We start from the raw sequence: 10,379 nt of genomic DNA on the forward strand, positions 1-10,379 counted from the left end.
TAAGTTAAATTAACATAAGCAGAACTGGTCTTTAAGTCTCCAGCTGATTCCAGATGAAATTTCATGCATTTCCAATTTTCCAAATTTGAATGTTTAAAAATTGTTTTAGTCTTTTTGTTATTGATTTTAAATTCTTTCTTTTTAAAACAGGGGTCTTGCTATGTTGCCCAAGCTGAGCTTGAACTCTTTGGCTCAGGCTGTCTTCCTGCCTCAGCCACCCCAGTAGCTGCACGAGAAGTAGTGCCACCTTGCCTGGCACTATCTGATTTTTTTTTCTAGAAAGACAGAGAAGTCATGTATTGCTGCTTTGAGTACTTTAAGGGTAGAACAATCTAGATCTGGGTCAAAATTTTCCTTTTTCCTCTCTTCATTGTTTTCTATGTTCTCAGGATAAATCCATCCCAGTACCTCAGGTAAGATATTATTTAAAATCTAAAAAAGGCAGGTTTTTTTATACCATTTTTATAAGTGGCAACCTTAGTTTTACCAGGTCTTCTTCCAGGACAACCTCACATCAGCCCCTGGTCTTGGATCTTGACATTCTGTGTAATGAGAATATTCTTGCTGTGTGTGTGTGTGTGTGTGTGTGTGTGTGTGTGTGTGAGAGAGAGAGAGAGAGAGAGAGAGAGAGAGAGAGAGAGAGGCGGGGGATGGAACCCATGGCCTCATGCATGTTAGGCAAGCACTCTACCATGGAGCACTTGACCCATGCTGCATTTCTCACTTTGAGTAAGGCACGACGTGGGTCAAGAGTTGAACTGGGAAATATGCCTTTAGGTTACTTGGCTCTCTTCCTTGCGTTGGTGTTATTTGGTACTGCTCATGTGGTACATTGGGAGTTCCTTCTTTGTCAACTACTATTTTTTTTAAATCACTTAAACTGACAACATCAAACACCCTTTGATAATGTGATAAGCCAGCAAGTAGGGATGGTACAGAATTTATTTTGAAGTTGGGCAATTATGACCAAGGATAAAGGCGAGAGCCCCAGGGTCCCCTGTCTGCTGAGTCTCTCCACTTCCTGTTGCCTAAATGCAGAAAAAATGTCAGGGTACCAAAGGCCACTGATGCTATACAGACAAAAGGGCTGGTAAGAGATGCTGTAACACAATACAGAATTTTAAGGATGTAGTAGAACCTGTATTCAATATTGGAAATGATGTATGAAAACTCTGAGTATACAGAGTCCAGACAGAAGACATATGGATGGGTGACTTGTGTATATTATGATAAACATTAAAATAAATGCAGAGTTGGAGGACCTACCAACATATCAATACAGAGGAGGGCATGATTTAGATCTTCTGAAGAAATAAAGGAATGTGTTTACAGAACAGGTAATATTTGGGCTGTATTTTGTGGGCTGTATTTTGAATAGAGGTTTGCTAGGTTGAGAGGCATGGATTGGTCTCACCCCAGGTCCTGACAAGTGCAGGGAAGTGTATGTAGGTTCTAGTGAGAGATTCTGTGTGGCTGGGGCAGATAATGGGGAGACAAGATGAGGCTGACTGTGACACACCTGATAAACCATGTCAAGTAAACTAGATTTTATTCTCTTTGCCATAGAAAGTCCTTAATGATACTTGAACCTGAAAATGGCATGCCCTAATTTGCTTTCTAGGAAGATGGTGCTGGTGGTAGTGTGGAACTGAGGTTGTGGTGGATAAAAGGTGATGCAGGGAGGTCATTCAAGACTCAGCTGTGACTGCTCTATGACAATGCAGAGGTCCAATCTCTGGCAGTGACTCATGGCAATGAGAACTAAACAATGGATGGAGTTCTGAAATTGTATCTACACCATTTTGTATAGGTGTGGGAAGTGATTGGGAGGGAGGAGCCAAGGATAAATCTGACATTTCTAATTTGGGGTCATGGGATTGGGACTGGGATTTTAGGCTAGAAAGCAAGTTGGGGGAGGCAGGACAACAGTTTGCCTTGAAAAGCTATTCAAATAATCAAGTATTTGCTGAATATGTAGTATTGAAGTATAAGATTAACTAACATCTTGCATGAATGATAGAGATCTCCATTTTGTCTCCCAGAAACAGAAGAGTTAATCTCCTCTCTCTCTCTCTCTCTCTCTCTCTCTCTCTCTCTCTCTCTGTTTGTCAGCACTGAATGAGTGTTGGCTTTGGAGTCAGGCAGACCTTATTTGGTCCCCATCCTTGCTTCCCTTCTTGGGCTTCCTTCCACTCCCATCCCCTGTGCCTCCATATGCCTATCAAAGCACTTACAAAACTCTTGTTATTTGTCTTTATATCTAAATGTTAAGCTCTGTGAGGGCAGGCCTATAGCTAATTTATCTTTATATTCTCATGTTTTGAGTGCTTGGCACATAATAAATGTTTTTATGTGATGCAAGAATGCATAAATGAGTGGATTTACAAAACTTTGTGACCTCAAGCAAATTAGTTCACCTTCCTAGATTGCAATCTCTTCAACTGTACAGCTAGCACTATTTAACTGAAGAAGACAATATTCTAAGGGTTCAGTGTCTGAATACATGCACAGGGCCTGGTGGGGTAACTAGCACTCATAAAACTCTAAGCAATTGTCACTCGTCAATTTTCCAGGCTAGAATATTCCATCATCATATAATCTTTAGCACCTAGCAATCACATGGCCATATCATGGCAGGCTTTCAATAGTTGTTTTGTACAATGCTTAAAAAAAAAAAAAAAAAAAAAAAAACCTATTTCTGTCTCTCAAAGGTCAGAGCAACTTGGAGGGGTGTAGGTAGGTGGAGTACTCCCTAGAAAATGACTTTTGATATATTTTCAAATTTGCCAAGGCTGCTTGCCTATCGGTAACAGTCCTCAGCTAGGATGGCAATAAAGAAGATGAGATGCCCTCCTGGCAGCGTCTACTGTCACAAGCTGCATCTCAATTTTCTGGGGATTAGAGGTAATGGGAAGAGGGTGACAGAGAGGAATAAAGGAAGAAAATGAAAGCTTTAAAAAATGTTTCTGCTTAAAAAGGCATCTCTGCTTCTGAGTTACTCCACTGGATGCAAACCACACCAACAGCACAACAGGGACCCCTTGAGCAGTAGGCAGCATCTTGAACCATAGCTGCCTTTTTGTAAAAGCCACTTCATTCACTGTAGAACAAGGGAAGCACTCCTGGGCAGTTTTGGCCAAGATGTTGCCATTTTGATGCCCCCTGGCAAGGATTATGGGTTAATTGAAAATCTCAAACTGATCCTTAGTTTTGTAGTGAACACCTGGACCAATGAAACACCAAAATTGAGCATTATTGAGTAAGCTTAGAGGAAACAAATATGCCCAGAAGAAATTTCCAAAGGTCCTGGTTTTAGAACTGTATGTCTGATCACTCTCTGGGTGTCTCCTGACCTAGATAAGAATTGCAGGCTTGCGTCTGACAGCTGACACCTGTATTCTCCCAAATTACAGCTGCTATGGTTCAAGTCAAAGGCAGTGTCAGAATTGATGATTTATATTCACGGAATGGAAACTTTTATTTGTTATGGTTTCAGTGTCAAAACCAGTTTGATTTCCATAAATTTTACTTTTCTTAAAAGAAAAATCAAAGTAACTGAAACCAGCAGATCTTTGGCAGAATCTCACAGGAAATGTTCAATAAAATCAGAGATGAGAAAGGGCATGTTGGGAGCAGACACAGACTGCAGGATATAATCACAGAGTTGATGTAATCATTACCTTTTACCTACCTGGGTCAGGAGGTAAAGCAAACCATGTACAAATGCTGAGGAGCAAGAGTTTGTCAGGTGTCTTGCAACAAAGTGTGGGGGTTGCACAGGATAGGCTGGAAAGCAGGGAATCTGAGAGGTCATGTCACCTCTTAACCTCAGTTCTTCCTGATTTGGGGATCTCTCCCATACCAGTTTTCCAAGAGTTTAGGACGGGGTGTGCCTTGTCCCCATGTTGCCCAGCTGCATAAGGCACTATTCTTACCATATTTTCTGTAAAAGTAACTGCCTTGGAAATGGTGCAAGATGTCATTGTTAGGGACCTTCCTTCTCTAGCATAAATGGCCTTGGTTCCTCCCCCGACACCAGGCATCTCTCTGGGAATAGCACCAGGCTCCCCAGACATTGCTTCCTCAAAGATGGTTTCTGTCAACTTTTTGGGACGGTGGGTACCAAGGGTGGAGCTCAGGGTACTCAACCACTGAGCTACTTTCCCAACCCTGTTTTGTATTTTATTTACAGACAGGGTCTCACTGAGTCTGCTTAGTCTTGCCATTGCTAAGGCTGGCTTTGAACTTGTAATCCTCCTGCCTGAGCCTCCTGAGCTGCTGGGATAACAGGTGTGTGCCACTGCACCTGGCCCATATTTTTGTTTAAAACGGGATTTGATGCTATTTCTTGTGACTTCATAAATCCTGAATGCCTCACCCTAGTCCTGGGGACCCTTCCCTCTCTTGCTTCTCTGTGCCAAGCCAGCTGACGTATGTTACACAAATTGCAATGGGAGTGACAAGAGAAGAAACTGACCCTGTCTCAATACATAGTAGTTGGCAAACGTTGCTCTTCACTTTTTCAGTGAAGGAGTTGGTGATTTGAGAGGAGGACAGATGTGCATTTGAGTGGACTTGGGTCGATGCTGCTCTGTACTCTGTGAGTGGCATCCTGCATCAGTCTCTGTGTGTCCCAGCAGTATTCCACAGAGTATGCATGTACATTTTTGGTGTTTTATAAAAACTTCGAGTTATAGTTATATTTCAAGAGTAGTTCATGGCCAAATTCTTTTTTAAAAATATTTATTTTTAAATTTTGGTTGGACACAATACCTTTATTTTAGATTTATGTGGTGCTGAGGATTGAACCCAGTGCCTCATCATGTTAGGTGAGCACTCTACTACTGAGCCACAACCCCAGCCCAGGGCCAAATTCTTGAGGCTTCTTTCAGTCTTACAACTTTATGAAATTCTCCCATATGAAGTAACAACTTAGAAAGCAAAGCATTTTCCTGGAGTTCCCTTTGATTTATTCTCTTTATTGGCTTAAAAGCAAATACTATGCCAGGAGGTGCACATTGGAAAGAGGACAGAAACTACTCCACTAAGCAGAGCTCTCTTCCAATTTTTTCCATTTAATTCATTATCTTCCATTTCTACTGTTATCTCCTGTATGCTTTTCCATCATTTGAGCCTTTTTTGCCTCAATTCTCTTCATTTCCTTAATTTTTCTTTGCATTATATCCCTGTAACCCCACTTATTGTTTCCCATTTTTTTTTCAATACAAATATTCTCTCAAATTTGATGATGTTCTGGTGACATTTTGAGCCTAAAGGGAATGGTAAGCTGATGGTTAGTTCTGTCCCTTGTGCCCTTTGGTGCCTATGTTGGGATGGTGGCCTCCTCTATGTGGGCTTGTGATTCACTGTCTCCAGGAACCTAGTCTGGAGTGGTGTCTTGTGCATGAAAGGCTAGAAGGGTTGTAGAGGTGAGCAAGGACCGTAAGCTCCACAGCAACACTGTGTGTGACTTGGGGCAGAGGCTGTCATTACCAGGTAGTCCACAAGCCCTAGGAAGACTTTTTCATGGAAGGAGTAAGCAAAGAGGGATCCTCCAGGTCTGCAGCCTCTTCCCAATTGACAAAATATGTTCTGCCATGATGCAGACCAAACTGGGTCTATATTTTTTTCTCAAAAGTAAGCGGTGAACCCCATTGTATTAGAACACTTCAAATCAGCTAGAGTCCTAAATCTGAAAAAGCAAACTTTAAAAGATTAACGTTACCCATAACCTATGTACAACATGAGCTCTGGAATCCCCTACTGGAGAAAAGAGGCTTGTGCCTTTAATTTCCCTGTGTGTTAGAGGGTGTTACATGATTCTAATATCCCTCCCCATTACCACTCCCACTTCAGGGTGAGTCTTCACCTAATTATTCCATCTTCCTGGTGTTGTGGTATATCTGAGTCACTGGGTATGATCATGGCTCCTCTGTTCCAGGCTTTCAGGTGTGGTCTAAGTCTCCCTAGGACTTTCGCCAAAGAAAGCTGTCTGCGGCTGAAACCTCCCTCTGGGTGGGCCCCATCTTACCATGAGTTTATTCTGGGGATCTCCATTTCAAAAATGATGACTGTGAGTTCAGAGAGATCAAGCAATTTGCCCGAGGTCACATGGCTTATGAGTTACAGACCTAGGATTTAAACATTTTCTGGTTCCAAAGTGTATTCTTCCCTCCATACCACATTACATAGCTCATGAGCTGAAGTCCATCCCCAAACTTATCAAGTCGATTGGAATATAGGTATATATATTCAATAAAAAATCACAGGGAACTGTGTTGTTGTTCTTAGGTTATATGTAACTGTAGGAATGTCATCTTTTTTCCGATCTTTTGGGTAAATGATACTTCACTAGGAAGTGCTTATGATTAAATAACTCTTTGGTTGTGTCAGCCAGGGTCTACCCTAACCTGTGGTACATTGAAAACTGGTTTTATCATAACTTTATAAACATTTGAAGCTCCTTTGGACACTCAAATTTGACTCTAACTTTGATATAAAGTCCCCAGACACTCTATCCAATCCTGATTCACAACTATGAGAATCTAGAAGGTCTTGGATCAGGTTTGGGGGAGTAAGAGGAAGGGTAGGGTTTTTGTCTTGACTCAATAGGAAACTGGCCCTTTAGGTTTAGCTTGACTTTTACCTTGTCTTCTTGCTCCCTCTTGTGGCCAAAAGTGGGCCAATCAGAAAGCCTAATGTAAATTCCAGGTATGTGTGATTCCAGAAACATTTCCCAATTTCTGGGGGAAATTCCCCAAGGAACAGCACTCTCCTTCTCATAAATCTAGGTACTTCCACACCTTATGAAAGTAAGTCAAACTTTTCTAATTATAAAAGAAATACATATTTCCAAATTTTAGAAATTCTGGAAAATACAGAAAAGGGTGAAGAAAATTAAAATAACTTATGCTCTGATTCAGCAAGAATAGTTACTGTCTGACTTTGGTAAATTTTCCCAATTTTCTTTTTTTTTCTATGCAGTTACATATACATATATACATGCAGCATTTATTTAATATGCAATGTTTCATCTATCATCAGCTCCATAATTAGTCATTACTTGTGCCCATATCTACTCTGTGAGCATCCTCTGCCAAGTTCCACTGTTTCCCCATTGGAGGTAGACACTGATGTTTATCACTCCCTTGCTTCTTCTTAAAATGAAATCACCACACACACACACACACACACACACACACACACACACACTGATTATACTAGATATACCTTTGTTTCCTCCTTTTTTTTTTTCCCCTTCCGCCAAGGCTTTCTCCTGGATAATCAAATATTATCAGGCATGATTGAATCATAACCCAGAATATAGATGTAGTATACTTTATTTAATGAATCTTCTAAATGTTCGCCATTTAGAGTCTTTTAAATTTTTTTGCAACTTTAAATTATTTAAGCAATTAATGATAAATCTGGGCATAAACATATGATCACTTCCTTGAGGTGAGTGGACTCTAAGGTTATGAAATAAGCCTTTGATTCTGCTCTCCCTCTGCTGTGGAAGCCATTCCCCTCTTGTCCATTACAACCATTACAAGAAGTCTTCAGTTTCCTCCCAGGTTCAAATAGGTGCTGGCACTGCTGTGTTCCTGTGCTCAGCTGCCTCCTTGTTATAAGGTGCCTTCTTCTCTTCAAAGATACCATCAGCATCAGTTCAGTTGGTAAGGGATCTTCAGGTCTCATCAGAATTTTGGAGTCCTTGAAAAGAAGCACATGGGCCCTTTTTATATAAAGAAGGAAAATTAACACCATTGGCTTTAGAATCATATAGTATTCTTAACCCTTAGAGTCATTGAGCTATCAAAGCTTCACAATAGTACTTCTGTTCTCAGCTGTTTTTTAAAATTTCTGAGAATATATCTATGCTAACTTTATGGATTTTTCATTATAAAAGGCAACATAAGCAGATCAGCAAGTTATCTTGATGATCTGAGCAGGTGACCTGGATCCTGTGAACCCATTCATGGGGTGATACCATCTCTCTGGGCCTCTCAATCTGATGACTCTGCCACTTGGGGAAGTTTCTTCAAATATTACCTCTAAGCACAATGCCCTGTACACAGTAAATACTTAGCACATGTCTCTCAAAGGAAGGAGTCTGAAGTCCATTTCTACTCTAAAATTCTATAAAAATTCCATAGGAACAGAAGATTATGTTACTAGGATTTGTGAGAACCAACTGCAGTTTTGAGGTAGTGAAGGCCAGAGTGTTGATATGGTCACTCTTAATCTCGATCTGGCTAACTTTGACAGGGAGCAAAGGAAGGATGCCTTTCTGCAGCAGTTGTCTTCTGGAATGGTTTCTTTTATTGCCTTCCTGCTTCACTTGTTGGAGAGAGAGCAGATCTCTCTGGATGACCTAGGACTGGTCATGTCAGGTCCTTTCAGAAGACAAAACTTTGAAAAACAGGAGACAAGGAAAGAATGCTGCTAAATTCCTAAAGTGCTCTTCTAATGCCTGCTGTACTTGACAAAGGTCAGGTCTGAGCCAAATAGGCAAATGAATAAATATGGGTTTTACTTGTACAGCTTTTAAACTTCTATTGCATATTAATTTTCATGTTATTAACTACTAAACATTTTCCATCTGCCAGGTAGATTATGAACTCTGAATACAACCTTTAATATCCATTATAATTTCATGAGGTACATATCATTTAGTTCTGTTTCATTGCTGTGGAAACAGATATAGAGAAGCTAAGTTGCTTGCCTAAGATCAGAGTTGACAGAGCTGGAACACAAACTCAGCCTCTTTTGACTCCAAAGTTCATTTTATTTAGGCTACCAAGTTATACTGCTCTGTTCTTATGACATTTATCACATTCTGTCTTATTCAGCAGATATCTGTCCAAGTCTTACCTTATGAGTCCCTTAGGGGCATTTAATTTACTTATCTCCCATTGACTGAAATGCCTTATGGCAGACAAGCAACAGTATTTGCCTATTGATTCAAGCATCAACCTGTATTGTATAATGATAAATCCAGACTTTATGGTGTTGTTTTCTCCCTTTTATTTTAAAAATTTAAAAACTTACTGGAAAGTTTCAGGAAAATCTATCTATCTATCTATATATCTATCTATCTATATATCTTCTATCTAGATTCACCAATTGTTAACATTTTGTCACATTTGGTTTTTCTTTTTTTTCTAAACGATTTGAGAGTTAGTTGCAGATATACTTTTAAATATTTCAGAATGTATCTCCTAAAAACAAGGTCACTTCTGCATAATCAAAACACATCATCCTCAAAACATTTTAACACATCATCCTCAAAACATTTTACATTGTTACAATACTAATATAATCTGCATTCAAATTTCTCCAATTGTACTAATAATGTTCTTCAAGAGCTGTTTCTTATCCAGGGTCCACTTAGAATCACACATTGCTTTTAGTGTCATATCTTTCTTCTGTCTCCTTTGATGCAGAACAGCCCACTAGCTTCCAAAAACAAACCAACCAACCAAACCATGAAACCGATTTTTTTTTTTTTTGAGTAGACGTTCCCTCATTTTGGGTTTGTCTGATTCTTTCCTGATGAATAGGGACAATTACACAAGTTTGGCCACAAAATTATCTTTTGTGTTCTTCTCTGCAACACATCGCCAGGCACATAACGTCATTCTCTACCATCCATGGTGAAGTTAAGTTTGGTTATTTAGTTAAGGGTGAATTTCTTGATGTGAAGGTACCCTTTTCTCTTGGTAAGCAGTCTATGGGCGATTCTTTGAAACCATAGCAATATCCTACCCAACCATCTATTGATTTTTTTTGCCTGAATCAATTACTACTACAGTGGTTCCAAATTGGTGGTTTTCTATTTATATAATCTCTCCTACACATTCATTACTTGGTATTCTCCTCTGAAGAGCTTTCCCTCCTCCATCTCCTCTCCCCCTCTTGAGTTATAATCTACTTCTACTTACCCTTTGGGGACCTATGTTTTCTCATCCTTAAGATGACGCAAGGGTGACATTCTTGTTACTCTGAGATGAAATTCCCAAAAAGATCTGCTAGACATCTACCAGAGAATGAGTATGCATGTCGTGCTCGCGGCAGTATCCATCCGGATACAGCAGGGTCCCCATCTCTACGTGCCTTCCCCGCGCCCCTCCATGGCAACTGTAGCTAGGTGCCTTCAGGCGTTCTCGCGAGAACGAGCCCCTACAGGGACAAAGCGAGCCGCACCACGTCAACCCTCGCCCCAGCCACCTGCGCGCTGGACCCTCCTGCGCACGCGCGCCCGAGAAGTCGGACAGTTGGTGCCCATCCACCCGGGCGGCTCCTCTCAGCACCCAGACCCGAGGCGCGCGAGCGCGCAAGACACCCCGGCGTAAACCGCGCTCGGGGGTCGTCAGGGG

At 40.8% G+C, this 10,379-nt stretch overlaps 1 long non-coding RNA gene across 1 annotated transcript; it reads right to left on the reverse strand.

The window, feature by feature from the left end:
* Positions 1-7,324: 7,324 nt before the first annotated feature.
* On the reverse strand, positions 7,325-10,373 carry LOC125613270. Its single transcript, XR_007343781.1, has 2 exons — positions 9,945-10,373; positions 7,325-7,713 (listed from the first exon to the last, which is right to left on the reverse strand). It is a non-coding gene; the product is annotated as an uncharacterized LOC125613270 (long non-coding RNA).
* Between the last annotated feature and the right edge of the window lie 6 nt (positions 10,374-10,379).

This window comes from Marmota marmota, unplaced genomic scaffold (genome assembly GCF_001458135.2).
Source record: "Marmota marmota marmota unplaced genomic scaffold, marMar, whole genome shotgun sequence".
NCBI lineage: Eukaryota > Metazoa > Chordata > Mammalia > Rodentia > Sciuridae > Marmota > Marmota marmota.